The following is a 27,542-nucleotide window of genomic DNA, read 5'->3' on the forward strand; positions in this document are numbered from 1 at the left end:
ATGCTCGTGCTGATGAGCACAACGCCTTAACAGCTGAGTGGCGTGAAAAGCGAACACTGATGGTTGATATGCAAAATAAGTACAATCATGACCGTTGTCTGTTTAATGGTACGCTGCTATGGACGCGTGACAACCTGCGTGATGCTCGAGGACATGCTTCGGACTTAGAGGCTAGAGTGCGCTTTTTGGAAGGAGAGTTACAACAGGCTCGTTCTTTCTTAGGCCCCGGGGTTAGGGATAGTATGCTGCATCTTTCCGAGGAAAGAGATAATGCTAGGGCTGAGGTTGGTGCTCTTAGTAAAGCCCTAGCAGCGTCTCGAGCTGATGTTGCTCGCCAAGTGGAGTCTGAAAGAGATCTTGAAGTGAATGTGTATCGACTCCATAAAAGGATGGGGGAGATGAATGACGAAGTCAACCATCTTCGTCACTTGGATTCAATGAAGCAGGTAGACTTAGACGCGAGTCAATTTGCTCTTACGAACCTTCAAACGGATTATAAGAAACTATCCGACGAATATGACTTTCTTGATGAGGCTCGGGACGCAGTTGTTAATGAGTATGAAGAGGCTTCGGCTAATGTCGAAGGTATAACCTCGTTTTATCGAGTGTGATTCTGTTATTTCTTCGTTTTAACCCCTTGGTATTTCTTGTTTTCAGCACTCGAGGGACAGCTTCACGCAGCAAATGATGAGCTTAAAAAACTCAATCTGCCTTAGTGCAGCAGGAAGGACAACCAACTATTTCAAAGGGTTGGCCGCGTCTCGTGAGGAAGCAGCGGAGATTGCCTCCAAAGAGGCGGAACGCCTATCTGCATTGTGTCTCAGGCCAACCAGCGGACCGCTGTTATCACTTATAAAGCTCGATGTCAGTTGGCTGAAGAGACCAACAAAGTCCTAGATAAGATTGAACTTGATCTTAAAGTCGAACATGGTCTTGTCAAGAATTATCCGCGTCGTCCCCTTCCCGCGCCCTTGCCTGGTTCTTCTGGGCCTTCTTCAGGTGGTAGCGTACCTTCATCTCGCAGAGACAACCCTGTTGATGGAGCTGTATCGTCCAAGTAGATTTCTTTTATTAGTCATAGAAAGTTGATCCTTGTTGATTATATAATTTTCAGATCATTTTTTGATGTTTTCTTTATCTTTTTTGCTGAACTTGTATCAAACTCTTTATGAAATGGATCATCCTTTTGGCATACTGCGTTATCAATTCATTTTATTTTAAGTATTGTGAAGTGTTAAACTAGAAATAACTTGCTTTGTAAAAAGTTTAGAGTGTTTGGGTCGACACCGAAGGTAAATACCTTCTGATCGTCTTGAGACATGTCACCACCCCCCCCCACCCGGCGAATCCTGGGCCAGAGGATTCCCAAACGGTGGGGGCCGAGCAGCGTTCTAGGATATGGAATGCTTATTTGAAATATTTACATGCACCCATTCCGTCGACCCGCTGCCTTAAAATTGGTTGGGTATCTCTTTCTGCTGGGTGCCTTCCCCCTGGTCTTACACTCATAGACACTGATAGGGGAGCCCTGAGAGATTGTAGATTAACTACTTTCCCCAATATTGTTAATTTATTATGTAATGTACATGCGTTCACCCAGCGGGCCTTTTGACCATTTCGTTTGCTTGAAGATTTCCCAAAAAGTTTGTTTGATTGATAGGTTGAGGCCTGCTACTCCTCGTCCAGAGATAGAAACATGTAAAGCGGTTACGCTGCCTTCTTCTTCTGGTATTCTTCACGCAGATGCAAAGCTGCGCTGCTCCTATGGGTAGTACGGTTTGAGCCATTTAGCATTCCAAGGGTGCCGGAGGACCTCGCCTTTCAGATTGCGAAGATAGTAGGAACCGTTTCCCGCAATGTCGTGTATTATAAAAGGTCCTCCCCATGTAGGTGCTAACTTTCCCCATTTCTTCTCTCGTTGATACTGCGGGAGAGCTTACAATACTGCCCTTCTACAAAATTTCGAAGCTTAACCTTTTTGTTGTACTCTCTCGCTAGTCTCCGTTGATAATTTTCCATCTTTTGCAATGCTGCTTCCCTCCTTTCTTCCAGGTCGTCCAGTCTCTCTAACATCATGTCTGTTGTGAGATTTTTCTCCCATGCTTCGGTCTTTGTGGTTGGCATGAGGATCTCTGTTGGGATGACTGCTTCAGCTCCATAAGTGAGGAGAAATGGGGACTCCCCAGTGGCAGATCTTCGTGTTGTCCTGTATGCCCATAATACATTGTGTAGCTGTTCACACCATCGCCCCTTGTGTTCGTCTAATTGCTTTTTGAGGATAAGGGCGAGGGTCTTGTTAGTAGCTTCCGCTTGTCCGTTGCTTTGAGGGTATATGGGGGTGGACTTGTTTTTCCTTATTTTGAAAGTGTCGAAGAGCATGTCTATGTTTTTCCCCTGTAATTGTTTACCATTATCGGACACGATTTCCGCTGGTATGCCGAACCTGCAAATAATGTTTTGGAATATGAAAGTAAACACGTCCACGTCTCTGATCCTGGCTAAGGCTTTGGCTTCCACCCATTTACTGAAGTAGTCCGTGGCTACTATCAAAAATCGTTTTCCCTGATCCTTCGATGAAAGGCCCAACGATATCTATGCCCCATTTTGCAAATGGCCACGGACTATCCACAGAATTCAACGTTGTTGCTGGTGCGTGTATCTTTTTGGCGAAACGCTGACATTCTTCACATCGTCGGGACATTCTTGCAGCATCTTGTATCATTGTGGGCCAGTAATATCCTTGCATTTTTGCTTTGTCGGCTAGTGATCTCATGCCGCTATGATTCCCTGCGTCACCATAATGGATGTCGTTTAGGATTCGATGCCCCCTTTCCTGGATAAGCAACGTAGTAACGGTCCGAGGAAAGATTTCTTGTACAGGACCCCATCCCGAAGATCATATCTTCCTACTTTGGAGAGTATTTTCCTGGTTTGTTTATGATCCGCGGGTAAGGTTCCATCCTTGAGAAACGCATGGATCATCATTCTCCAATCATCTTCGTTGTTGAAATCTTCGTCTTGATTTGCACTTGACAGGATATCTTCTTCGTCAAAATCGTTACGGATGTCTTCTCCCACATGATCTTCGATATTTTCTTCCACTGTATCTTGATTTGTAGCAAAGGAAAATTGTGATGCAATCGAAGGCTCGTTTACCCTTGTTATTTTGATAGCTTCGATACTCTTGTCCTTCAGCATGGATGATATATATGCTAGGGCATCCGCGTGCCTGAGATCCCTTCTGCATAAGTGTCGGAACTTGATGTTCGGAATTTGTGATGCCAATGTTTGGACCAAGGCCATGTAAGCTTATAGGGCATCGTCGTACACATTGTATTCGAGCCCTATTTTCCGTATGACAAGATGTGAATCACTTTTCAGTCTTACATCAGTTACCCCCATCTCTATTATCAAGTGGAGGGCATGTACGACTGCCTCGTATTCGACGATGTTGTTAGTATGCTCTATAAATTCTAACCTGAGTGCCTGTACGATCCTTTCTACAGTTGGGGTGGTGATGACAATGCCTATTCCTTCCCCTTCCTTATTTTTGGAACCATCAACGAAGACTTCCCATTGTCTTTGACTCGCGGGTTCGAGGACATCAATGGATCCTTGCTTTCCTCCTCGTCGGCTTCTGGTATTCCCCTAATCTCTTCATCGTTGTCCAGGGGGAGGTCTGCTAAGAAATCCGCCAAACTTGGGATTTTTGGGAATGTTGAATTTCATGAATGATGTTGAATTGGTCCAGGTGGGTGTTCCACTTGGCTATTCTACCTACTTTTCCCGCGCTTTTGAGGACTGCTTCCAGTGGTGCTTTGCATGGGACGCGGATGAAGTGAGTTAGGAAATAGGTTCTCAGCTTTTGAGTAGCCCATACTAATGCCAGGATGAGTTGTTCGATCTTCGTGTAATTCCTTTCCGCAGAATTGAGGGTCTTGCTGACATAATAGATAGGTTGTTCTATCTTCGTATTGGTTTTGACCAACACTGCGCTAACTGCGTCTTCTGTCGCTGCTATGTACAATGCCAAAACCTCATCAGGATCAGGCTTCTGCAGGATTGGAATTGAAGCCAGGTATTCCTTGATTCTTTGGAAGGCTTCTTCGCATTCTGCGGTCCATTCAAACTTACTCCCTTTTTTGAGAATATTGAAAAAATGTTTGCATTTGTCCGAGGATCGGGCAATAAATCTGCCCAAGGCTGCTAAGGACCCATTGAGCTTTTGCACTTCTTTTAAATTCTTCGGAGATGGCATTTCCACTATGGCCTGAATCTTCGCGGGGTCTACCTCAATACCCCTTTTTGTTACCAGATATCCGAGGAATTTCCCTGAGGTGACACCGAAGTGCATTTTTCTGGATTTACTTTCATGTGATGTTTCCTCATTGCTTCGAAAATATCTCTCAGGTCCTGGTGGTGATCTTTGCGCAGCCTACTTTTGACGAGCATGTCATCAACGTAGACTTCTAGGGTACTACCAATCCATGGCCTGAAGATAGCATCGACCATTCTCTGGTAAGTTTCCCCTGCGTTTCGAAGTCCAAAGGGCATTCTAGTGTAGCAATAAAGGCCATGCGGGGTGTAGAATGCTGTGTGTAGTTGATCTTCTTCTGCCAGGGCTACTTGGTTGTAACCAGAATATCCGTCCATGAATGACAGCTCTTCGTACCCTTCCACTGCTTCAACCAGTTTATGCTCGGTAGGGGATAGCTGTCTTTTGGACATGCCTTGTTGAGGTTAGTAAAGTCGATGCATATCCTAACCCCTCCATTTTTCTTAGGAACGACGACCATGTTGGAGATCCATGTAGGGTATTTGACTTCCTTGATGAAGCCTGCTTCTAGTAGTTTCCGAAGTTCTTTTTCTACTGCCTTATGATACTCTGGTGCAACTTTTCTTATTTTCTGCCTGAAAGGTGGCGTGCCTGGTTTGATGCGCAGCTCGTGTTGGATTATTTTTGGATCAATCCCCGGCATGTCTCCTAACTTCCAGGCGAATACATCCGCGTATTCTTTAAGTAATTTGGTTAAGGAATCTTCTCTTTCTTCGTCCATTATGGTCCCTACTTTGATCATCTTCGGGTTTTCTTCCGTTCCTATGTTGATTTCTTTTACGGGCTCCACTGGTGTGAACACCGGCTTCGGGTCCCCAAGGACTGGGACGTTCTTTAATTGTTATTTGGTATGTTTCTGTCCTTCGTTGGTTGCTGAAGTACTTGCCTCTGTGTTAAAGACATTATCATCTTTTGTCAAGCCCTTCCCTGCGGTTTCCTTGAGGAACAGGTCTATGGCCTTTTCTTTCGCAGCTTCTTTATTTTTGATCCTTCGGGTTTTTCGCTGCTCTTCCTGTTCGTTGTTGATACGATCCTGAGTGGCCTGGCACTCTTTTGTAGAGACCCGATCTCCCTTGATTTCCATTACTCCCTCGGGTGTAGGGAACCTGAGATATTGGTAGTAAGTTGTTGCCGCTCCCTTGAGTTTATGTACCCACTTTCATCCAATAATGGCGTTATAGGGGGATGGGGCGTCTACCACGCTGAATCGTGTTTCTACTTTCATGGTCCCGGCGTTCACCTGCAACACGATGTCTCCTAATGGCTTTGTGGGCGCTCCGTTGAACCCGTAGATGGTGTAATAAGAGGTCATCAGTTGTTCATCATGGAGCTTCATCCGTTTGAAGGCGTCGTAGAATAGAACGTTCACTGAGATTCCCCCATCGATGAGGATCTTTTTGAGGTTACATCCGGCCACTGGTAGTGTGAGGACCAAGGGATCGTTATGGTATTCCATATCTTCTTAGATATCTTCAGTATCGAAGATGATAGGTGCATCCATCCACTCTTCGTGCTCGTCCACCTCTACGCCATCAATATTATATAATTCGCAGTGGTCTTCGAATTGCTTTCGTAGCCTCTTTCCTATCTGCGCTGTAAGTGAGGGCCCTGCGGCTTCGGAACACGAGATGGTGTTGATTGTGCGGTTTCCCTCTAGAAGTTGGACTTGCTTGGTTCATTTGGATTTGTCCTCGGTGACTTCCTTTCGTATGTATTGCTTGAGTTCGCCAGCATCAATCAATTTTTGGATCATTATTTTGAGGTTTTTGCATTTCTCGGTATGGTGTCCATTGAAGCAATGATACTCACAGTAATCTTTAGACTTCTCGGTCCTTGGGCGATGTTTTCCCTTAGACCATGGTCACTCCAAATTTTCCCTTTCCTTTGATCTCTCGCAAGATCCGAGCGTAGCTAGCATTGAGCTTCGTGTAAACCTGATCTTCGAATTTTCGATCGTCTTTTCGTCGTTCATCTCTTCGTTCCTTCCTATCTTCGTGCGGTCATTCCACTGAGCTATTTCTTTTGGCCCCGCTGGTTTGTTCTGCGGAATTGGTACGGTGAGACCTCTGTGTTTGTTCCCTCGGGTTCTCACGCTGGATTTCTTCAAGACGAGCATACTTCTCAATAATTATTCGAAGATCTCCTTCTGTCTTAGGTACGCTTCCGTGGATCTCAACAAATAGTGGACTCATTCGGTCTAATCCCCACTTGTAGCAGTTGATGCTTACTACGGGATCCACACTCCTTATGGCTTGGCAGATCTTGTGCCATCTGTTGGTGTATTCCCTCGTGTTCTCCTTGTAACCAATTGCCAGAGAAAAAAGTTTATCCATTCCGGTGTTGACAGCTTTGTTGTACATGTAGGTTCTCAAGAATTTCTCTGCGAGTTGATCGTAGGAGTTGATGGAATCAGGTGGCATGTTGTCAAACCAAGACAAAGCCGATCCCTTCAGACTTGATGGGAAATACCTACAGAGGACGGCGTCGTTTTGAATCCATCGGGCTAAGATACGATTATAATATCGGATAGTGCCACGGGATCACTGGATCCGTCATAGCATTCAAAAGTTGGGACAGAGCACTTTAACGGAATGGGGGTCTTTGCCAGGAGATGAGTTAGGGGCGTGGAGTTAGCTTCTTTCATCACCGCTTCAAGCCTTCCTCCGCCTTGTTTGGCTTTTAACTGCCTGATCTCAACCATCATCTCATCACACAGCTCTTCCATTGCGCGGTAATGTCCCACATTCTCATGCTCAGTTGAGCGTTTCTTTCTTCGAATTTCACTGTCATAATAGTCTAAGTCTTCGGCGGCATATTCCGGATCGGATGCACTGCTTCCCCTAGCGGTGTTTGCTAGGATGATTCTTCGGTCTCGATTAGGCTCTGGTGCCTTAGAATTTGCTTCGTCCAGTTGTTGGCTAGTCTTCGTGCTTTGGGTAATCCTATCTTTCAAGTCTTGGTTCTCTCTGGCCAGAAGAGCTACGGCATCTGCGCAGACCTGCTGGCTCTTTTTCAATTCTTCGAGCTCTACCATCAGTCGGTGGGACTGGTTTGATCCCTGATTGGGAGTTCCGGCTTGTACCCCTACGGCCATAGTTCCCCCTTCGTCTACTGTATGTATTAAGGGTGGTAGAGGGTCAGCTTCAATTGTTGGTATCTCCAAGTTTGGTCCCCTCGGTTGACGGCATTCGGAAGACTGGTGGATATGCGGGCTGATGTGTCATAGATTCTGCCACCCCTTCTCTTTGTTGATGGATTTGGTTTGAAACCAAAGTCTTGTTAGCTTCTGTATCCTGGAGGGCCGCAACAGTTGTGTTGTTCTTTGTGGCTGCTGCTTTGAGAGCCGCAGCTACAATGGAGTTAGTGTTCATAGGTGAGGTGATTTCCGCAGCATCCTGCCTCTGAGTAGCTGTTTTAGCTTTGTCTCCTTTCTGCTTGCTTCGGGTCATGACCGGGGTAATCCTCGGTGTCTCCTTTGATGAGGCTTTGGTTTTTCCTGCCTCTAGTATCTTTTCCATTTTTAGTCCTTTTCTGCATAGGGGAATAAATAAAGAGAACCAAATATATCCACGAGGATCGGGTTAGTGCCATTCGTATCCGCAAAATTTGTGGAATAAAAGGAAATGAGCTGCCCAAGGGCCTTAATAAAAGAGAAAAATAAAGACTCCATCGGTCTAGTTTTCGCAATACAAATCCTCTAATAAACAATCATGGACCTTGTTTTCAGACTACTTTTGAAAAGGAAAACTTTTGAAAAGGCAGATCCGTAGCGAGAATTCATGAATCTGGATTATTAAGTCTTAGTTTTAAAAGAAAAATGCCTCACGTGCAAATATGTGATAGATAGTCGTGGATTTGTCTGCTTTGAAATGGTGTTTGTGAAAATGAAGACCATGAACCCAGAATATAAAAGTTTTTGAAAGCACGCTGAACCCAGAATAGGGCACAACCATAATGCGCGTTTAAGGTGAAATCACAGGATAAGATAAATCTTTTTCCGGGACAAAGTCCCTGTTTCTAGCGCCAGATTGTGAGCACATAAATCACGAATCCATCCACGTGTTCACAAACAATATTCGCATACATTCTAATTCTAAAATTGTACGTCCTATGTGTAAAGGGGATGATTATATCGATTCATCGACTCAAAGCCTTCGAGTTTGTCATTGTCTAGTCGAATATTATCATAAATAATGTTCGTATAAAGGAATAAATAGAGAATCAAGTATAAATGTAAAGCACATGAAGTTCAACGCTGAATGTAAAGTGCTGAAATGTAAATAAGACAAAGATTTACGTGGTTCGGCACTAAGGCCTACATCCACGGGGCTGGTGTTTCACTATGTATTGAATGATTACAAAGATAGTCGAATGACTTTAGAGTATACATAGGTCTGCGGAAGTAGGGGGATTACTTACTCTTCCTATTTCTCTCTCCTATATTCTCCTATAATTGCTCTGGATTGGTCGACCCCTTCTGTCTTAGTGGAGAGGGGTATTTATAGGGTTGGAACGTGGGTCCTACTTTTGAGGTGCCGTTGTAATCTTATCTTCTTGTGCTTTGTGCCCATTACGCAGAGGTCTTCGGCATATGCTGCGGCCTAAGCTTGAATACGAAGGGTCATCCTCGCCTCTTCCACGAGCTGATTGACACGTGTATATCTCTTTGGTATTTAATGCGGGTAGATGGATGTCTGCTCGTGTCAGACAAGTGTCTCTTTGTCTGGTCACATCTGTGTCAGTCAAACTTCCTCTCAGCCGTTGATTTGGGATCTTTCTCGGGATTGGGTGTATTAACACCCAAGGGGTATTATCTGGTGCTCCTCTAAGCCATCATACCTCTGTGATCCTCTGTCCCTGACCGGTGGCATCTTCTGATGAGATGCTTGTTATCATGTTTTGATATCTTGTTTTGCATGCCTTCCACGTGTCTCTTTCTGTACACGTGGTGGATGATGAAAGGTGTACATACACAGATGTCCTAATTAATTAAGTTTATGGTCACGACAAGTGTTTAATGGTAGTTTCAAACACCACAGAGAAGTGAGTTTTCCAAAGGAACAACATGATTACCACAACAGTATTAACAAATGCTTGGTGTCTAGAAATAAAAGTATCATGACAGGATCAGTCCAAGTATTAATTTAAGAATGAATAGACTTAATACAAGTTACGGGCAGTACAAACCTAAACCAATATATGCATCAGTATCATTCCAATCATGTTGTAAAATACATGTGAAAAACATATTCTCATTCAGAATGTATAATCTTTCTTATACAATCTCGTTTAAAAATTAAGGGAAACTCAATGCATGGTCACTTTCAATAGATCCTGCAACTCAATACATTACCACTCTAAACAAACATATTCATTTGCAAGCATAAGATAAGTTATTTGTATGTGATCAATACATGATGTAACTAGATACGTCAAGCAGTAACACAAGATGTACCTGGTACATCAAGCAATAACACATGATGTACATGGATACATCTAGTGTCACTTGTATTATCCATATACCAGTTTCAGGAATCAACACAAGATGTACCTAGGTACATTAAGCAATAACATGATGCATTTGGAAACATCTATTGTTACTCATATAATTCATATATTTGCTTCAGGATTCAACACGGGATGCACTCAGAATAAGATACAACAAACAATTAATAACAAATGAGGCACCTAGATACATCCAGTGTTGCTACTACTATTCATATTTCAGTTTCAGTAATCAACACAGGATGCGCCTGGGTACATCAAGCAATAAAATATGATGTAACTAGTTACATCCAGTGTTACTACTATTCGGCCGAGGATGTAACTGGGTACATCAATCAATAACATAAGATGAAACTGGTTACATCTTTCTTTTTTTTGAACTGGTAAACCGTTTTATTTATTAAGAGAGTGTTACAATTCGCGGGTAGGATGTCCTCATCCTGTCATTAAGTACAATGTTAAGTAAAAAAGTTCGGAAGATGAATTCGCAGCTGCTTGTTGTCAGTGAGTTGTGTTGCATCTGATTTTTGATTGCCTGATTTGCTAGTTCGTTAGCCGCCTGGTTCGCCTCTGTCTTATCATGTGTGATCCTGTAGGTTGGGATATCTCTCATTAGGGATACGATTTCGTTTAGCATATTCATAAGATACCACGATTTTGGTTCATTTGTTTGTAGAAGTGTGACTAAGGAGCTTGAGTCCACTTCAAACCAAACCAGTGGTCGTTGATGTTGAATAATTGTCCTGGTTGCTAAGAGTAAGCCCCATGTTTCCGCTTGGATTGCTGTGGTTATACCGAGTGGTGCTGCCATCGCCTTGATTACGTTTCCATCACTATCTCTGCATATGATTCCTGCTCTCGCCGGTCCTGGATTCCCTTTTGAAGCGACGTCTGTGTTGATTTTTACCCAGTTACTTTGTGGTGTCGTCCATCGTATGTAGATGATTGATGCCGTAGTTATTTGTCGTTGTTGTTGTCTCTCCATTGTTGGCTCGTTCGCCATTATCGGAGCCATGTGTATTTGCGCCCATTGATATTCTTCAAACCCCACCATTATGATTTGGAAGGTTTAGTTTGGGGTTTGTGGTGTCTCTTGTAGACTGTTGCATTACGAGCTAGCCATATGTACCATGTTGTGAAGCTGAGTAGTATGCCGACATGTTCAGTGTGTGCACCTTTTATGATATCTTGTAAATTCGATGGGCATGTGAGACTGCCGTATGCTTGCTGCTGCCATTGTTGTCCATGTTGCGGTTGTTTTGTGCTATTGCTGGGGCTTCTTTGTTGGTGTGTGATTATGAGCTGCCATGTATCCTTTGAGTTGGTGCATTCGAAGAGTAAATGTTGTGCCGATTCTACGTAGTTGTTGCAACGTGGGCACATTTGGTTGTTGGTGATGTTGAATCGTTATAGTCTCTCAAGAGTTGGTAGACCACGATTCGCGACTTTCCATAAGAAAAACCTGATTTTTTGTGGGCAGTGGATTTTCCAAATTGAATTGTAGTCCACTAGCACTTAGGAATTGTTTTGGTTTGTTTGGTTTATGGTTGTTTGGGATATTAGTTGTTTGTAACCTGTTTTTGCCGTGTAGTTGCTTGTTTTGGAGAACAGCCATATGTTTGTGTCTTGTACTGGATCCTTTGGAAGATGAATGTTGATGATGTTGTGGGCTAGGTGTGTAGGGAAATGGTTGAGGATTAGGTCATGATTCCAGGTTTTAGAATGAGGGTTGATGAAGTGGTTGACTGATAGGTGTCTAAAACACCTTAATTTTATATCTAGTATTTATGCTTTCTTTGCTAAGTTTTCTTGTAAATTATGTATCTTATGTTTGTTTTTGAGTATTTAGGTACTTTGGAGTCATTTGGAACAAAAGAAGAAAAAACGTCGCTCAAAAGGACAAGACGGACTATTTCTCATTATTTGCTTTTATGTCTTCATCTCTGTCTGAAAAGTATGTCGGATTTAGTGATGGAAATTTCTGTCTGAAAAGCACGACTGCTTTAGTGATGAATATAAATTGAAGAGATGAAGTAGGTCTGAGAAGTAAGAGGCATCTGCTGCTGGTGGAGCGAAATAAGGAGAAATCATTCACAAAGGGGCAATTCACACGCGAGCTATACTTTGAGCAGGCTAAGGTGCGGGAGAAGGAGGTGAATTAGGTTGTCGGTTTGCTGAAACTGACAAGCCAAGTATCACTGTGGTGGCCTGCGTCAACTCTTGGGGTGCCTAGAGTCATCTGGGTACCCCTTATCTGCCTCACCTGGATAGATGTATCACTTTCATTTCCTACGACCCTAAAATCTATACTCATCATTACATTCGACCACAAATTCAGAGATGAGAAAACGGCTGATGTAAGAAAGAACAATACGGACGTTGCTGGTGAAGAATGATTAATGGGGTTCTTGAGTTCGAGTTTGGACGTTGCTGGTGAAGAATGATTAACGGACGTTGAGGAAGAATGATTAATGGGGTTCTTGAGTTCGAGTTTGGACGTTGCTGGTGAAGATGAAGTTCATGATTTATTGAACTGTGGCTTAAATTGAACAAGATTAGGGTTCTCATGATGATTTAGACGAAACTGTGAAGCAAATGGAAAGAATTTGAAGTATGGTTTATGGGTTGAAGACTGAATCGAAATGGAGTTAGGGTTTAGTCAACTGAGTGATTTCAGTTAATGGGTTTTTGCAGTTGTTGTTGTTGTTTGCGGTGTTGATGATGGTTAGATTCAAACTTCGATGGTTGGTTGAGAAATATGGGTTGTACTGGATCTGAATCCGAGAGAAGAAACTGATGCTGTTGAGTACAAAGAAGATTAAGAAGCTGAGGCCATGGATTAATGGGTATCTGTGATGATTCTCAGGGTTTGTCGAGATAAGTTATGATTAAGCAGGAGATGAATTTGCAAGAGATAGCTGCAATCTGGTGATGCTCAAGTGAATGCGTAGAATGAATCAGAATAAGCCTGTGCATCTGGAGTTGTTGTTCAGCAGAGGGTTTTGGTATTGAAGCTGGAGCCAGTGTTGGTAGTGGTTGAAATGGAACAGAAACCTACAAGGCTGAAGAGTGAGTTGCAGTCAAGGGCGTGCGCTGAAATGTGCTATGGAAGTGTAGTTTTGCTGCTAGAGATGGGATGTGAATGACTGAACGATTGCGGAGTCTGGAAGAGCAAGTATTGACGATTGCAGGGCGCAAGTTGCGGTGATTGCAGAGGATGAATGAACTATTGATGGCATGTATTCGGAGCGAAGCTGCAGAGTAGTTAAGGCCGGTGCTGTTGATGATTATTGGTATCGCAGGTCTGAGGCTGTAGGGTGCTGCAATGGGTATTTCAGCTGAGCTCAAATAGAATTGAAATTGAACTGTGATGGTGGTTTAAACTGTTGCGAGAAGTAGTGCAGTTCAGTTGGTATTGTTGGGCTGTACCTGGAGAACAAGTAGTGACAGGGTGGTCACGGAGATGCTTTAGATGAATGTTAGGTTTACAGGTTGGTGGTTATGAGCTACGGAATATAATGAGATGGAACTGGTGGCGACATTCCTGGACAATGGGTTATTGCAGTGAACAAATGCAGAGGCAATGGTATTACAGGAATTGGAAGGGTGTGTTATTACAGAGAAGATGGATTTGGTGGAGCAAGAAAATTGAGCTGATATTGCAGTGGAGTTGAAGTTGTAAGATTGCAGGCTAAGTAGTCGCAACAGCTGGAGTTGGAGAATGTCATTGCAGGTGGAGGTGGTGCTGCAGTTGAAGGCCGTAGTGGAAGGAGTATTGCAGCTGAGGTTTGATTATGGAGCTGAAGATGTTGCAAGTTTTGCAGTGTGCAGGGCCATCATAGCTGGGTGGAGCTATGATGCACAATCATTGTGCAGCATCACTCAGGCCAGTGCAATGGCTTATGCCATGGCAATTCAATTAAGTCAGCCCAGTTAGCTCACCTGAGCTGACTAGGGTCTGACTCATGATCTGACCCGGTTTGACTCAGAGACTTTGAGTGAGTTGACCCGATTTGACCCAGTTGACCGGTGACCGGGCGGACTTTGCCGGTCACCTGAGACACTATTCCGGCCAACTTCCGGTGACGTTTTGGCTGATTTTCTACATGGGTTTTTCTCACTTTTGGGCCACGTGGATTTTTATTTAATGGACTTTGAAGACTTGGACCTAATTTTGGAACAAGAGGAGCTATAAAAGAGAAGACTTCTACAACTTTTGGGGATCACGTATTATTCTTGGAGCTAAGGAGAAAGCCGCTTTTGTTTACACAACTAGGGTTTGCTTTCGTATTTATTTTTCATCTTCTTTATTTGATTATTGATTATGATGAACTCCATAACTATGAGTAGCTAAATCTTATATTATTGGTTAAGGATGTAGTCCTATATCTACAACTTGTGTTTGATTAATGCATTAGTTTTCTCTCTTGATTATCGTTCAAATCTCTATTGTTTTAATAATCACATGATTGATGTATTGTGATAGGACTTAGATGTTTGGTTAGTTAAGTGGCCAATTAATTGAACTTGCATCCTTTTCCATAGCTATTTTAGGGTTTTTCATCAAGCGATAACCCCGAATACGAGAGCATGATATGATTACGGTTTGTAGTGATACACTCTTGTAATCATATGTAGAGTTTGACCTTTGTCCGAATTGTCATGCGCAATGTGTGACAATTGCATTGATTAGCCTATTTCCAAAACTTGAAGCTCCTAGGAATTGAACTTAATTAGCGCAAGGCGTTAGGTTATTCTTTAGGTAGAATTCACATACGCAGCTCTAATGTGTGTGTTGATGAACTTAGGACGTTATTGGAATATCTTGCTCTCTTGATACTCTAGGCTTTTGATGATGAAGAGATTAAATTGTAATTCTAATCATGTATGCAAGCACATGTTTAAGATAGAAGATGAATTCCTTGACCAATATCTTTCTCTTATTGATTATTTCTCCAATTACTTTGCTTTTGATTTACTTTTATTGTTTACATAAAAATCAGAAATCCCCCCAATTGGTTACTTTAGGAAATTGAATACATAATAACTACATTTGCCTCTCTGTGGAAAATAACTCTTTCTTATCGTATACTTTAGGAAAGTGAAATTATTTTTGATCCATACGACATCGATCAAATTTTGGCGCCGCTGCCGGGGATTACGGAAGAAAAGTAATCTTTTCATGTGATTGTGGTTGATTAGATTCCGAGTATTTTGGTTGTATTCAACTCTCTGATTAAGCTATATTACTAATTTATGAATGAATTGGATTCGAAAGTGGGTACTTCCTCCTGTAATCATTGATTGTATGCCATCGAATAAAAAAATTTGTTTAGTGTCATTAAATTGTCACAAGTAGCTGGATATTGGAAGAAAAGGGTTTTGTAGGTACACCTCTTGTAAACCTTCACGAGACTATAACTCGTCCACTAGGGACACCCGGGGGTTCAAAGGCCTGTTATTCATGCTAAGAGTAACTGTATCCTCAGCGACACGGAGTTGTATGTATGTTTTATAATTATTTTGTTTGATTTGCTCGAGGACTAACAAAGTCTAAGTGTGGGGGAATTTGATAGTTGTCTAAAACACCTAAATGTTATATCTAGTATTTATGCTTTCTTTGCTAAGTTTTCTTGTAAATTATGTATCTTATGTTTGTTTTTGAGTATTTAGGTACTTTGGAGTCATTTGGAACAAAATAAGAAGAAACGACGCTCAAAAGGACAAGACTGACTATTTCTCATTATTTGCTTTTATGTCTTCATCTCTGTCTGAAAAGTATGTCGGCTTTAGTGATGCAAATTTCTGTCTGAAAAGCACGACTGCTTTAGTGATGAATAGAAATTGAAGAGATGAAGTAGGTCTGAGAAGTAAGAGACAACTGCTGCTGGTGGAGAGAAATAAGGAGAAATCATTCACAAAGGGGCAATTCACACGCGAGCTATACTTTGAGCAGGCTAAGGTGCAGGAGAAGGAGGTGAATTAGGTTGTCGGTTTCCTGAAACTGACATGCCAAGTATCACTGTGGTGGCCTGCGTCAACTATTGGGGTGCCTAGAGTCATCTGGGTACCCCTTATCTGCCTCACCTGGATAGCTGTGTCACTTTCATTTCCTACGACCCTAAAATCCATACTCATCATTACATTCGACCACAAATTCAGAGATGAGAAAACGACTGCTGTAAGAAAGAACAACACGGAGAGAAGAAGACTGAAGATTCAGATCGCGAATTAAAAGAAGAGCTGAAGTGATGCTGGCTTGTAGTTGTTGCCATCAATTGAAGCAAGAAATTCGAGAAGAAGGTAGGGTTTTCCAGATGAAATTCATGGGGTTGATGGCTGAAGTTCTCGTCAATTTTGAGGAAGAATGATTAATGGGGTTCTTGAGTTCGAGTTTGGACGTTGCTGGTGAAGATGAAGTTGATGATTTATTGAACTGTGGCTTAAATTGAACAAGATTAGGGTTCTCATGATGATTTAGGCGAAACTGTGAAGCAGATGGAAAGAATTTGAAGTATGGTTTATGGGTTGAAGACTGAATCGAAATGGAGTTAGGGTTTAGTCAACTGAGTGATTTCAGTTAATGGGTTTTTGCAGTTGTTGTTGTTGTTTGCGGTGTTGATGATGGTTAGATTCAAACTTCGATGGTTGGTTGAGAAATATGGGTTGTTCTGGATCTGAATCCGAGAGAAGAAATTGATGCTGTTGAGTACAAAGAAGATTAAGAAGCTGAGGCCATGGATTAATGGGTATCTGTGATGATTCTCAGGGTTTGTCGAGATAAGTTATGATTAAGCAGGAGATGAAATTTCAAGAGATAGCTGCAATCTGGTGATGCTCAAGTGAATGCGTAGAATGAATCAGAATAAGCCTGTGCAGATGGAGTTGTTGTTCAGCAGAGGGTTTTGGTATTGAAGCTGGAGCCAGTGTTGGTAGTGGTTGAAATGGAACAGAAACCTACAAGGCTGAAGAGTGAGTTGCAGTCAAGGGTGTGCGCTGAAATGTGCTATGGCAATGTAGTTTTGATGCTAGAGATGGGATGTGAATGACTAAACGATTGCGGAGTCTGGAAGAGCAAGTATTGACGATTGCAGGGCGCAAGTGGCGGTGATTGCAGAGGATGAATGAACTATTGATGGCTGCATTGGGAGAGAAGCTGCAGAGTAGTTAAGGCCGGTGTTGTTGATGATAATTGGTACCGCAGGTCTGAGGCTGTAGGGTGCCGCAATGGGTATTTCAGCTGAGCGCAAATAGAATTAAAATTGAACTGTGATGGTGGTTTAAACTGTTGCGAGAAGTAGTGCAGTTCAGTTGGTATTGATGGGTTGTACCTGGAGAACAAGTAGTGACAGGGTGGTTACGGAGCTGCTTTAGATGAATGTTAGGTTTACAGGTTGGTGGTTATGAGCTACGGAATGTAATGAGATGGAACTGGTGGCCACATTCCTGGACAATGGGTTATTGCAGTGAACAAATGCAGAGGCAATGGTATTACAGGAATTGGCAGGGTGTGTTATTACAGAGAAGATGGATTTGGTGGAGCAAGAAAATTGAGCTGATATTGCAGTGGAGTTGAAGTTGTAAGATTGCAGGCTAAGTAGTCGCAGCAGCTGGAGTTGGAGAATGTCATTGCAAGTGGAGGTGGTGCTGCAGTTGAAGGCCGTAGTGGAAGGAGTATTGCAGCTGAGGTTTGATTATGGAGCTGAAGATGTTGCAAGTTTTGCAGTGTGCAGGGCCATCATAGCTGGGTGGAGCTATGATGCACAATCATTGTGCAGCATCACTCAGGCCAGTGCAATGGCTTATGCCATGGCAATTCAATTAAGTCAGCCCAGTTAGCTCACCTGTAGCTGACTAGGGTCTGACTCATGATCTGACCCGGTTTGACTCAGAGACTTTGAGTGAGTTGACTCGGATGAGTTGACCCGATTTGACCCAGTTGACCGGTGACCGAGAGGACTTTGCCGGTCACCTGAGACACTATTCCGGCGACTTTCCCGGCCATTTCCGGCGACGTTTTGGCAGAGTTTCTACATGGTTTTTTCTCACTTTTGGGCCACGTGGATTTTTATCTAATGGACTTTGAAGACTTGTACCTAATTTTGGAACAAGAGGAGCTATAAAAGAGAAGACTTCTACAACTTTTGGGGATCACGTATTATTCCTGGAGCTAAGGAGAAAGTCGCTTTTGTTTACACAACTAGGGTTTTCTTTCGTATTTATTTTTCATCTTCTTTATTTGATTATTGATTATGATGAACTCCATAGCTATTAGTAGCTAAATCTTATATTATTGGTTAAGGATGTAGTCCTATATCTTCAACTTGTGTTTGATTAATGCATTAGTTTTCTCTCTTGATTATCGTTCAAATCTATTATTTTAATAATCACATGATTGATGTATTGTGATAGGACTTAGATGTTTGGTTAGTTAAGTGGCCAATTAGTTGAACTTGCATCCTTGTCCATAGCTATTTTAGGGTTTTTCATCAAGCGATAACCCCGAATACGAGAGCATGATATGATTACGGTTTGTAGTGATACACTCTTGTAATCATATGTAGAGTTTGACCTTTGTCCGAATTGTCATGCGCAATGTATGACAATTGCATTGATTAGCCTATTTCCAAAACTTGAAGCTCATAGGAATTGAACTTAATTAGCGCAAGGCGTTAGGTTATTCTTTAAGTAGAATTCACATACGCAGCTCTAATGTGTGTGTTGATGAACTTAGGAAATTATTGGAATATCTTGTTCTCTTGATACTCTAGGCTTTTGATGATGAAGAGATTAAATTGTAATTATAATCATGTATGCAAGCACATGTTTAAGATAGAAGATGAATTCCTTGACCAATATCTTTCTCTCATTGATTATTTCTCCAATTACTTTGCTTTTGATTTACTTTTATTGTTCACATAAAAATCAGAAATCCCCCCAATTGGTTACTTTAGGAAATTGAATACATAATAACTACATTTGCCTCTCTGTGGAAACAAACTCTTTCTTATCATATACTTTAGGAAAGTGCAATTATTTTTGACGCATACGACAGCGATCAAATTTTGGCGCCGTTGCCGGGGATTACGGAAGCAAAGTCATATTTTCATGTGATTGTGGTTGATTAGATTCCGAGTATTGTGGTTGTATTCAACTCTATGATTAAGCTATATTACTGATTTATGAATGAATTGGATTCGAAAGTGGGTACTTCCTCTTGAAAGCATTGATTGTATGCCATCGAATAAAATTTTTTGTTTAGTGTCATCAAATTGTCACAAGTAGCTGGATTTTGGAAGAAAAGGGTTTTGTAGGTACACCTCTTGTAAACCTTCACGAGACTATAACTCGTCCACTAGGGACACCTAGGGGTTCAAAGGCCTGTTATTCATGCTAAGAGTAACCGTATCCTCAGCGACACGGAGTTGTATGTATGTTTTATAATTATTATGTTTGATTTGCTCGAGGACTAGCAAAGTCTAAGTGTGGGGGAATTTGATAGGTGTCTAAAACACCTTAATGTTATATCTAGTATTTATGCTTTCTTTGCTAAGTTTTCTTGTAAATTATGTATCTTATGTTTGTTTTTGAGTATTTAGGTACTTTGGAGTCATTTGGAACAAAAGAAGAAGAAACGTCGCTCAAAAGCACAATACGGACTATTTCTCATTATTTGCTTTTATGTCTTCATCTCTGACTGAAAAGTATGTCGGCTTTAGTGATGCAAATTTCTGTCTGAAAAGCACGACTGCTTTAGTGATGAATAGAAATTGAAGAGATGAAGTAGGTCTGAGAAGTAAGAGGCAACTACTGCTGGTGGAGATAAATAAGGAGAAATCATTCACAAAGGGACAATTCACACGCGAGCTATACTTTGAGCAGGCTAAGGTGCGGGAGAAGGAGGTGAATTAGGTTGTCGGTTTCCTGAAACTGACAAGCCAAGTATCACTGTGGTGGCCTGCGTCAACTCTTGGGGTGCCTAGAGTCATCTGGGTTCCCCTTATCTGCCTCACCTGGATAGCTGTATCACTTTCATTTCCTAAGACCCTAAAATCTATACTCATCATTACATTCGACCACAAATTCAGAGATGAGAAAACTGCTGCTGTAAGAAAGAACAACACGGAGAGAAGAAGACTGAAGATTCAGATCGGGAATTAAAAGAAGAGCTGAAGTGATGCTGGCTTGTAGTTGTTTCCATCAATTGAAGCAAGAAATTCGAGAAGAAGGTAGGGTTTTCCAGATGAAATTCATGGGGTTGATGGCTGAAGTTCTCGTCAATTTTGAGGAAGAATGATTAATGGGGTTCTTGAGTTCGAGTTTGGACGTTGCTGGTGAAGATGAAGTTGATGATTTATTGAACTGTGGCTTAAATTGAACAAGATTAGGGTTCTCATGATGATTTAGGCGAAACTGTGAAGCAGATGGAAAAAATTTGAAGTATGGTTTATGGGTTGAAGACTGAATCGAAATGGAGTTAGGGTTTAGTCAACTGAGTGATTTCAGTTAATGGGTTTTTGCAGTTGTTGTTGTTGTTTGCGGTGTTGATGATGGTTAGATTCAAACTTCGATGGTTGGTTGAGAAATATGGGTTGTTCTGGATCTGAATCCGAGAGAAGAAATTGATGTTGTTGAGTACAAAGAAGATTAAGAAGCTGAGGCCATGGATTAATGGGTATCTGTGATGATTCTCAGGGTTTGTCGAGATAAGTTATGATTAAGCAGGAGATAAAATTGCAAAAGATAGCTGCAATCTGGTGATGCTCAAGTGAATGCATAGAATGAATCACAATAAGCCTGTGCTGCTGGAGTTATTGTTCAGCAGAGGGTTTTGGTATTGAAGCTGGAGCCAGTGTTGGTAGTGGTTGAAATTGAACAGAAACCTACAAGGCTGAAGAGTGAGTTGCAGTCAAGGGCGTGCGCTGAAATGTGCTATGGCAGTGTAGTTTTGCTGCTAGAGATGGGATGTGAATGACTGAACGATTACGGAGTCTGGTAGAGCAAGTATTGACGATTGCAGGGCGCAAGTGGTGGTGATTGCAGAGGATGAATGAACTATTGATGGCAGATGCATTCGGAGAGAAGCTGCAAAGTAGTTAAGGCCGGTGTTGTTGATGATTATTGGTATCGCAGGTCTGAGGCTGTAGGGTGCTGCAATGGGTATTTCAGCTGAGCTCAAATAGCATTGAAATTGAACTGTGATGGTGGTTTAAACCGTTGCGAGAAGTAGTGCAGTTCAGTTGGTATTGTTGGGATGTACCTGGAGAACAAGTAGTGACAGGGTGGTCACGGAGCTGTTTTAGATGAATGTTATGTTTACAGGTTGTTGGTTCTGAGCTACGGAATGTAATGAGATGGAACTGGTGGCGACATTCCTGGACAATGGGTTATTGCAGTGAACAAATGCAGAGGCAATGGTATTACAGGAATTGGCAGGGTGTGTTATTACAGAGAAGATAGATTTGGTGGAGCAAGAAAATTGAGCTGATATTGCAGTGGAGTTGAAGTTGTAAGATTGCAGGCTAAGTAGTCGCAGCAGCTGGAGTTGGAGAATGTCATTGCAGGTGGAGGTGGTGTTGTAGTTGAAGGCCGTAGTGGAAGGAGTATTGCAGCTGAGGTTTGATTATGGAGCTGAAGATGTTGCAAGTTTTGCAGTGTGCAGGGCCATCATGGCTGGGTGGAGCTATGATGCACAATCATTGTGCAACATCACTCAGGCCAGTGCAATGGCTTATGCCATGGCAATTCAATTAAGTCAGCCCAGTTAGCTCACCCGTAGCTGACTAGGTTCTGACTCATGATTTGAACCGGTTTGACTCAGAGGCTTTGAGTGAGTTGACTCGGATGAGTTGACCCTATTTGACCCAATTGACCGGTGACCGGACGGACTTTGCCGGTCACCTGAGACACTATTCCGGCGACTTTCCCGGCCAACTTCCGACCATTTCCGACGACGTTTTGGCAGAGCTTCTACATGGGTTTTTCTCACTTTTGGGCCACGTGGATTTTTATCTAATGGACTTTGAAGACTTGGACCTAATTTTGGAACAAGAGGAGCTATAAAAGAGAAGACTTCTACAACTTTTGGGGATCACGTATTATTCTTGGAGCTAAGGAGAAAGCCGCTTTTTTTTACACAACTAGGGTTTGCTTTCGTATTTATTTTTCATCTTCTTTATTTGATTATTGATTATGATGAACTCCATAGCTATGAGTAGCTAAATCTTATATTATTGGTTAAGTATGTAGTCCTATATCTACAACTTGTGTTTGATTAATGCATTAGTTTTCTCTCTTGATTATCATTCAAATCTCTATTGTTTTAATAATCACACGATTGATGTATTGTGATTGGACTTAGATGTTTGGTTAGTTAAGTGGCCAATTAATTGAACTTACATCCTTGTCCATAGCTATTTTAGGGTTTTTCATCAAGCGATAACCCCGAAGACGAGAGCATGATATGATTACGGTTTGTAGTGATACACTCTTGTAATCATATGTAGAGTTTGACCTTTGTCCGAATGTATGAAAATTGCATTGATTAGACTATTTCCAAAACTTAAAGCTCATAGGAATTGAACTTAATTAGCGCAAGGCGTTAGGTTATTCTTTAAGTAGAATTCACATACACAGCTCTAATGTGTGTGTTGATGAACTTAGGAAATTATTGGAATATCTTGCTCTCTTGATACTCTAGGTTTTTGATGATGAAGAGATTAAATTGTAATTCTAATCATGTATGCAAGCACATGTTTAAGATAAAAGATGAATTCCTTGACCAATATCTTTCTCTCATTGATTATTTCTCCAATTACTTTGCTTTTGATTTACTTTTATTGTTTACATAAAAATCAGAAATCCCCCCAATTGGTTACTTTAGGAAATTGAATACATAATAACTACATTTGCCTCTCTGTGGAAACGAACTCTTTCTTATCATATACTTTAGGAAAGTAAAATTGTTTTTGACGCATATGACAACGATCAAATTTTGGCGCCGCTGCCGGGGATTACGGAAGCAAAGTAGTCTTTTCATGTGATTATGGTTGATTAGATTCCGAGTATTGTGGTTGTATTCAACTATCTGATTAAGCTATATTACTAATTTATGAATGAATTGGATTCAAAAGTGGGTACTTCCTCCTGAAATCATTGATTGTATGCCATCGAATAAAAAAATTTGTTTAGTGTCATTAAATTGTCACAAGTAGCTGGATTTTGGAAGAAAAGGGTTTTGTAGGTACACCTCTTGTAAACCTTCACGAGACTATAACTCGTCCACTAGGGACACCTGGGGTTTCAAAGGCTTGTTATTCATGCTAAGAGTAACCATATCCTCAGCGACACGGAGTTTTATGTATGTTTTATAATCATTTTGTTTGATTTGCTCGAGGACTGGAAAAGTCTAAGTGTGGGGGAATTTGATAGGTGTCTAAAACACTTTAATGTTATATATAGTATTTATGCTTTCTTTGCTAAGTTTTCTTGTAAATTATGTATCTTATGTTTGTTTTTGAGTATTTAGGTACTTTGGAGTCATTTGGAACAAAAGAAGAAGAAACGTCGCTCAAAAGCACAAGACAGACTATTTCTCATTATTTGCTTTTATGTCTTTATCTCTGTCTGAAAAGTATGTCGGCTTTAGTGATGCAAATTTCTGTCTGAAAAGCACGACTGCTTTAGTGATGAATAAAAATTGAAGAGATGAAGTAGGTCTGAGAAGTAAGATGCAACTACTGCTGGTGGTGCGAAATAAGGAGAAATCATTCACAAAGGGACAATTCACACGCGAGCTATACTTTGAGCAGGCTAAGGTGCGGGAGAAGGAGGTGAATTAGGTTGTCGGTTTCCTGAAACTGACAAGCCAAGTATCACTGTGGTGGCCTGCGTCAACTCTTGGGGTGCCTAGAGTCATCTGGGTACCCCTTATCTGCCTCACCTGGATAGCTGTATCACTTTCATTTCCTACGACCCTAAAATATATACTCATCATTACATTCGACCACAAATTCAGAGATGAGAAAACGGCTGCTGTAAGAAAGAACAACACGAAGAGAAGAAGACTGAAGATTCAGATCGAGAATTAAAAGAAGAGCTGAAGTGATGCTGGCTTGTAGTTGTTGCCAACAATTGAAGCAAGAAATTCGAGAAGAAGGTAGGGTTTGAAAGATGAAATTCATGGGGTTGATGGCTGAAGTTCTCGTCAATTTTGAGGAAGAATGATTAATAGGGTTCTTGAGTTCAAGTTTGGACGTTGCTGGTGAAGATGAAGTTGATGATTTATTGAACTGTGGCTTAAATTGAACAAGATTAGGGTTCTCATGATGATTTAGGCGAAACTGTGAAGCAGATGGAAATAATTTGAAGTATGGTTTATGGGTTGAAGACTGAATCGAAATGGAGTTAGGGTTTAGTCAACTGAGTGATTTCAGTTAATGGGTTTTTGCAGTTGTTGTTGTTGTTTGCGGTGTTGATGATGGTTAGATTCAAACTTCGATGGTTGGTTGAGAAATATGGGTTGTTCTGGATCTGAGTCCGAGAGAAGAAATTGATGCTGTTGAGTACAAAGAAGATTAAGAAGCTGAGGCCATGGATTAATGGGTATCTGTGATGATTCTCAGGGTTTATCGAGATAAGTTATGATTAAGCAGGAGATGAAATTGCAAGAGATAGCTGCAATCTGGTGATGCTCAAGTGAATGCGTAGAATGAATCAGAATAAGCCTGTGCAGCTGGAGTTATTGTTCAGCAGAGGGTTTTGGTATTAAAGTTGGAGCCAGTGTTGGTAGTGGTTGAAATGGAACAGAAACCTACAAGGCTGAAGAGTGAGTTGCAGTCAAGGGCGTGCGCTGAAATATGCTATGGCAGTGTAGTTTTGCTGCTAGAGATGGGATGTGAATGACTGAACGATTGCAGAGTCTGGAAGAGCAAGTATTGACGATTGCAGGGCGCAAGTGGCGGTGATTGCAAAGGATGAATGAACTATTGATGGCAGATGCATTCGGAGAGAAGCTGCAAAGTAGTTAAGGCCGGTGTTGTTGATGATTATTGGTATCGCAGGTCTGAGGTTGTAGGGTGCTGCAATGGGTATTTCAGCTGAGCTCAAATAGAATTGAAATTTAACTGTGATGGTGGTTTAAACTGTTGCGAGAAGTAGTGCAGTTCAGTTGGTATTGTTGGGCTGTACCAGGAGAACAAGTAGTGACAGGGTGGTCACATAGCTGCTTTAGATGAATGTTAGGTTTACAGGTTGGTGGTTATGAGCTACGGAATGTAATGAGATGGAACTGGTGGCGACATTCCTGGACAATGGGTTATTGCAGTGAACAAATGCAGAGGAAATGGTATTACAGGAATTGGCAGGGTGTGTTATTACAGAGAAAATGGATTTGGTGGAGCAAGAAAATTGAGATGATATTACAGTGGAGTTGAAGTTGTAAAATTGCAGGCTAAGTAGTCGCAACAGCTGGAGTTGGAGAATGTCATTGCAGGTGGAGGTGGTGCTGCAGTTGAAGGCCGTAGTGGAAGGAGTATTGCAGCTGAGGTTTGATTATGGAGCTGAAGATGTTGCAAGTTTTGCAGTGTGCAGGGCCATCATAGCTGGGTGGAGCTATGATGCACAATCATTGTGCAGCATCACTCAGGCCAGTGCAATGGCTTATGCCATGGCAATTCAATTAAGTCAGCCCAGTTAGCTCACCTGAGCTGACTAGGGTCTGACTCATGATCTGACCCGGTTTGACTCAGAGACTTTGAGTGAGTTGACCCGATTTGACCCAGTTGACCGGTGACCGGGCGGACTTTGCCGGTCACCTGAGACACTATTCCGGCCAACTTCCGGTGACGTTTTGGCTGATTTTCTACATGGGTTTTTCTCACTTTTGGGCCACGTGGATTTTTATTTAATGGACTTTGAAGACTTGGACCTAATTTTGGAACAAGAGGAGCTATAAAAGAGAAGACTTCTACAACTTTTGGGGATCACGTATTATTCTTGGAGCTAAGGAGAAAGCCGCTTTTGTTTACACAACTAGGGTTTGCTTTCGTATTTATTTTTCATCTTCTTTATTTGATTATTGATTATGATGAACTCCATAGCTATAAGTAGTTAAATCTTATATTATTGGTTAAGGATGTAATCCTATATCTACAACTTCTGCTTGATTAATTCATTAGTTTTCTCTCTTGATTGTCGTTCAAATCTCTATTATTTTAATAATCACATGATTGATGTATTGTGATAGGACTTAGATGTTTGGTTAGTTAAGTGTCTAATTAATTGAACTTGCATCCTTGTCCATAGCTATTTTAGGATTTTTCATCAAGCGATAACCCCGAATACGAGAGCATGATATGATTACGGTTTGTAGTGATACACTCTTGTAATCATATGTAGAGTTTGACCTTTGTCCGAATTGTCATGCGCAATGCATGACAATTGCATTGATTAGACTATTTCAAAAACTTAAAGCCCTTAGGAGTTGAACTTAATTAGCGCAAGGCGTTAGGTTATTCTTTAGGTAGAATTCACATACCAGCTCTAATGTGTGTGTTGATGAACTTAGGAAATTATTGGAATATCTTGCTCTCTTGATACTCTAGGCTTTTGATGATGAAGAGATTAAATTGTAATACTAATCATGTATGCAAGCACATGTTTAAGATAGAAGATGAATTCCTTGACCAATATCTTTCTCTCATTGATTATTTCTCCAATTACTTTGCTTTTGATTTACTTTTATTGTTTACATAAAAATCAGAAATCCCCCCAATTGGTTACTTTAGGAAATTGAATACATAATAACTACATTTGCCTCTCTGTGGAAACGAACTCTTTCTTATCATATACTTTAGGAAAGTAAAATTGTTTTTGACGCATATGACAACGATCAAATTTTGGCGCCGCTGCCGGGGATTACGGAAGCAAAGTAGTCTTTTCATGTGATTATGGTTGATTAGATTCCGAGTATTGTGGTTGTATTCAACTATCTGATTAAGCTATATTACTAATTTATGAATGAATTGGATTCAAAAGTGGGTACTTCCTCCTGAAATCATTGATTGTATGCCATCGAATAAAAAAATTTGTTTAGTGTCATTAAATTGTCACAAGTAGCTGGATTTTGGAAGAAAAGGGTTTTGTAGGTACACCTCTTGTAAACCTTCACGAGACTATAACTCGTCCACTAGGGACACCTGGGGTTTCAAAGGCTTGTTATTCATGCTAAGAGTAACCATATCCTCAGCGACACGGAGTTTTATGTATGTTTTATAATCATTTTGTTTGATTTGCTCGAGGACTGGAAAAGTCTAAGTGTGGGGGAATTTGATAGGTGTCTAAAACACTTTAATGTTATATATAGTATTTATGCTTTCTTTGCTAAGTTTTCTTGTAAATTATGTATCTTATGTTTGTTTTTGAGTATTTAGGTACTTTGGAGTCATTTGGAACAAAAGAAGAAGAAACGTCGCTCAAAAGCACAAGACAGACTATTTCTCATTATTTGCTTTTATGTCTTTATCTCTGTCTGAAAAGTATGTCGGCTTTAGTGATGCAAATTTCTGTCTGAAAAGCACGACTGCTTTAGTGATGAATAAAAATTGAAGAGATGAAGTAGGTCTGAGAAGTAAGATGCAACTACTGCTGGTGGTGCGAAATAAGGAGAAATCATTCACAAAGGGACAATTCACACGCGAGC

The sequence above is a fragment of the Papaver somniferum genome, chromosome 9, assembly GCF_003573695.1.
Source record: "Papaver somniferum cultivar HN1 chromosome 9, ASM357369v1, whole genome shotgun sequence".
Taxonomy (NCBI): domain Eukaryota; kingdom Viridiplantae; phylum Streptophyta; class Magnoliopsida; order Ranunculales; family Papaveraceae; genus Papaver; species Papaver somniferum.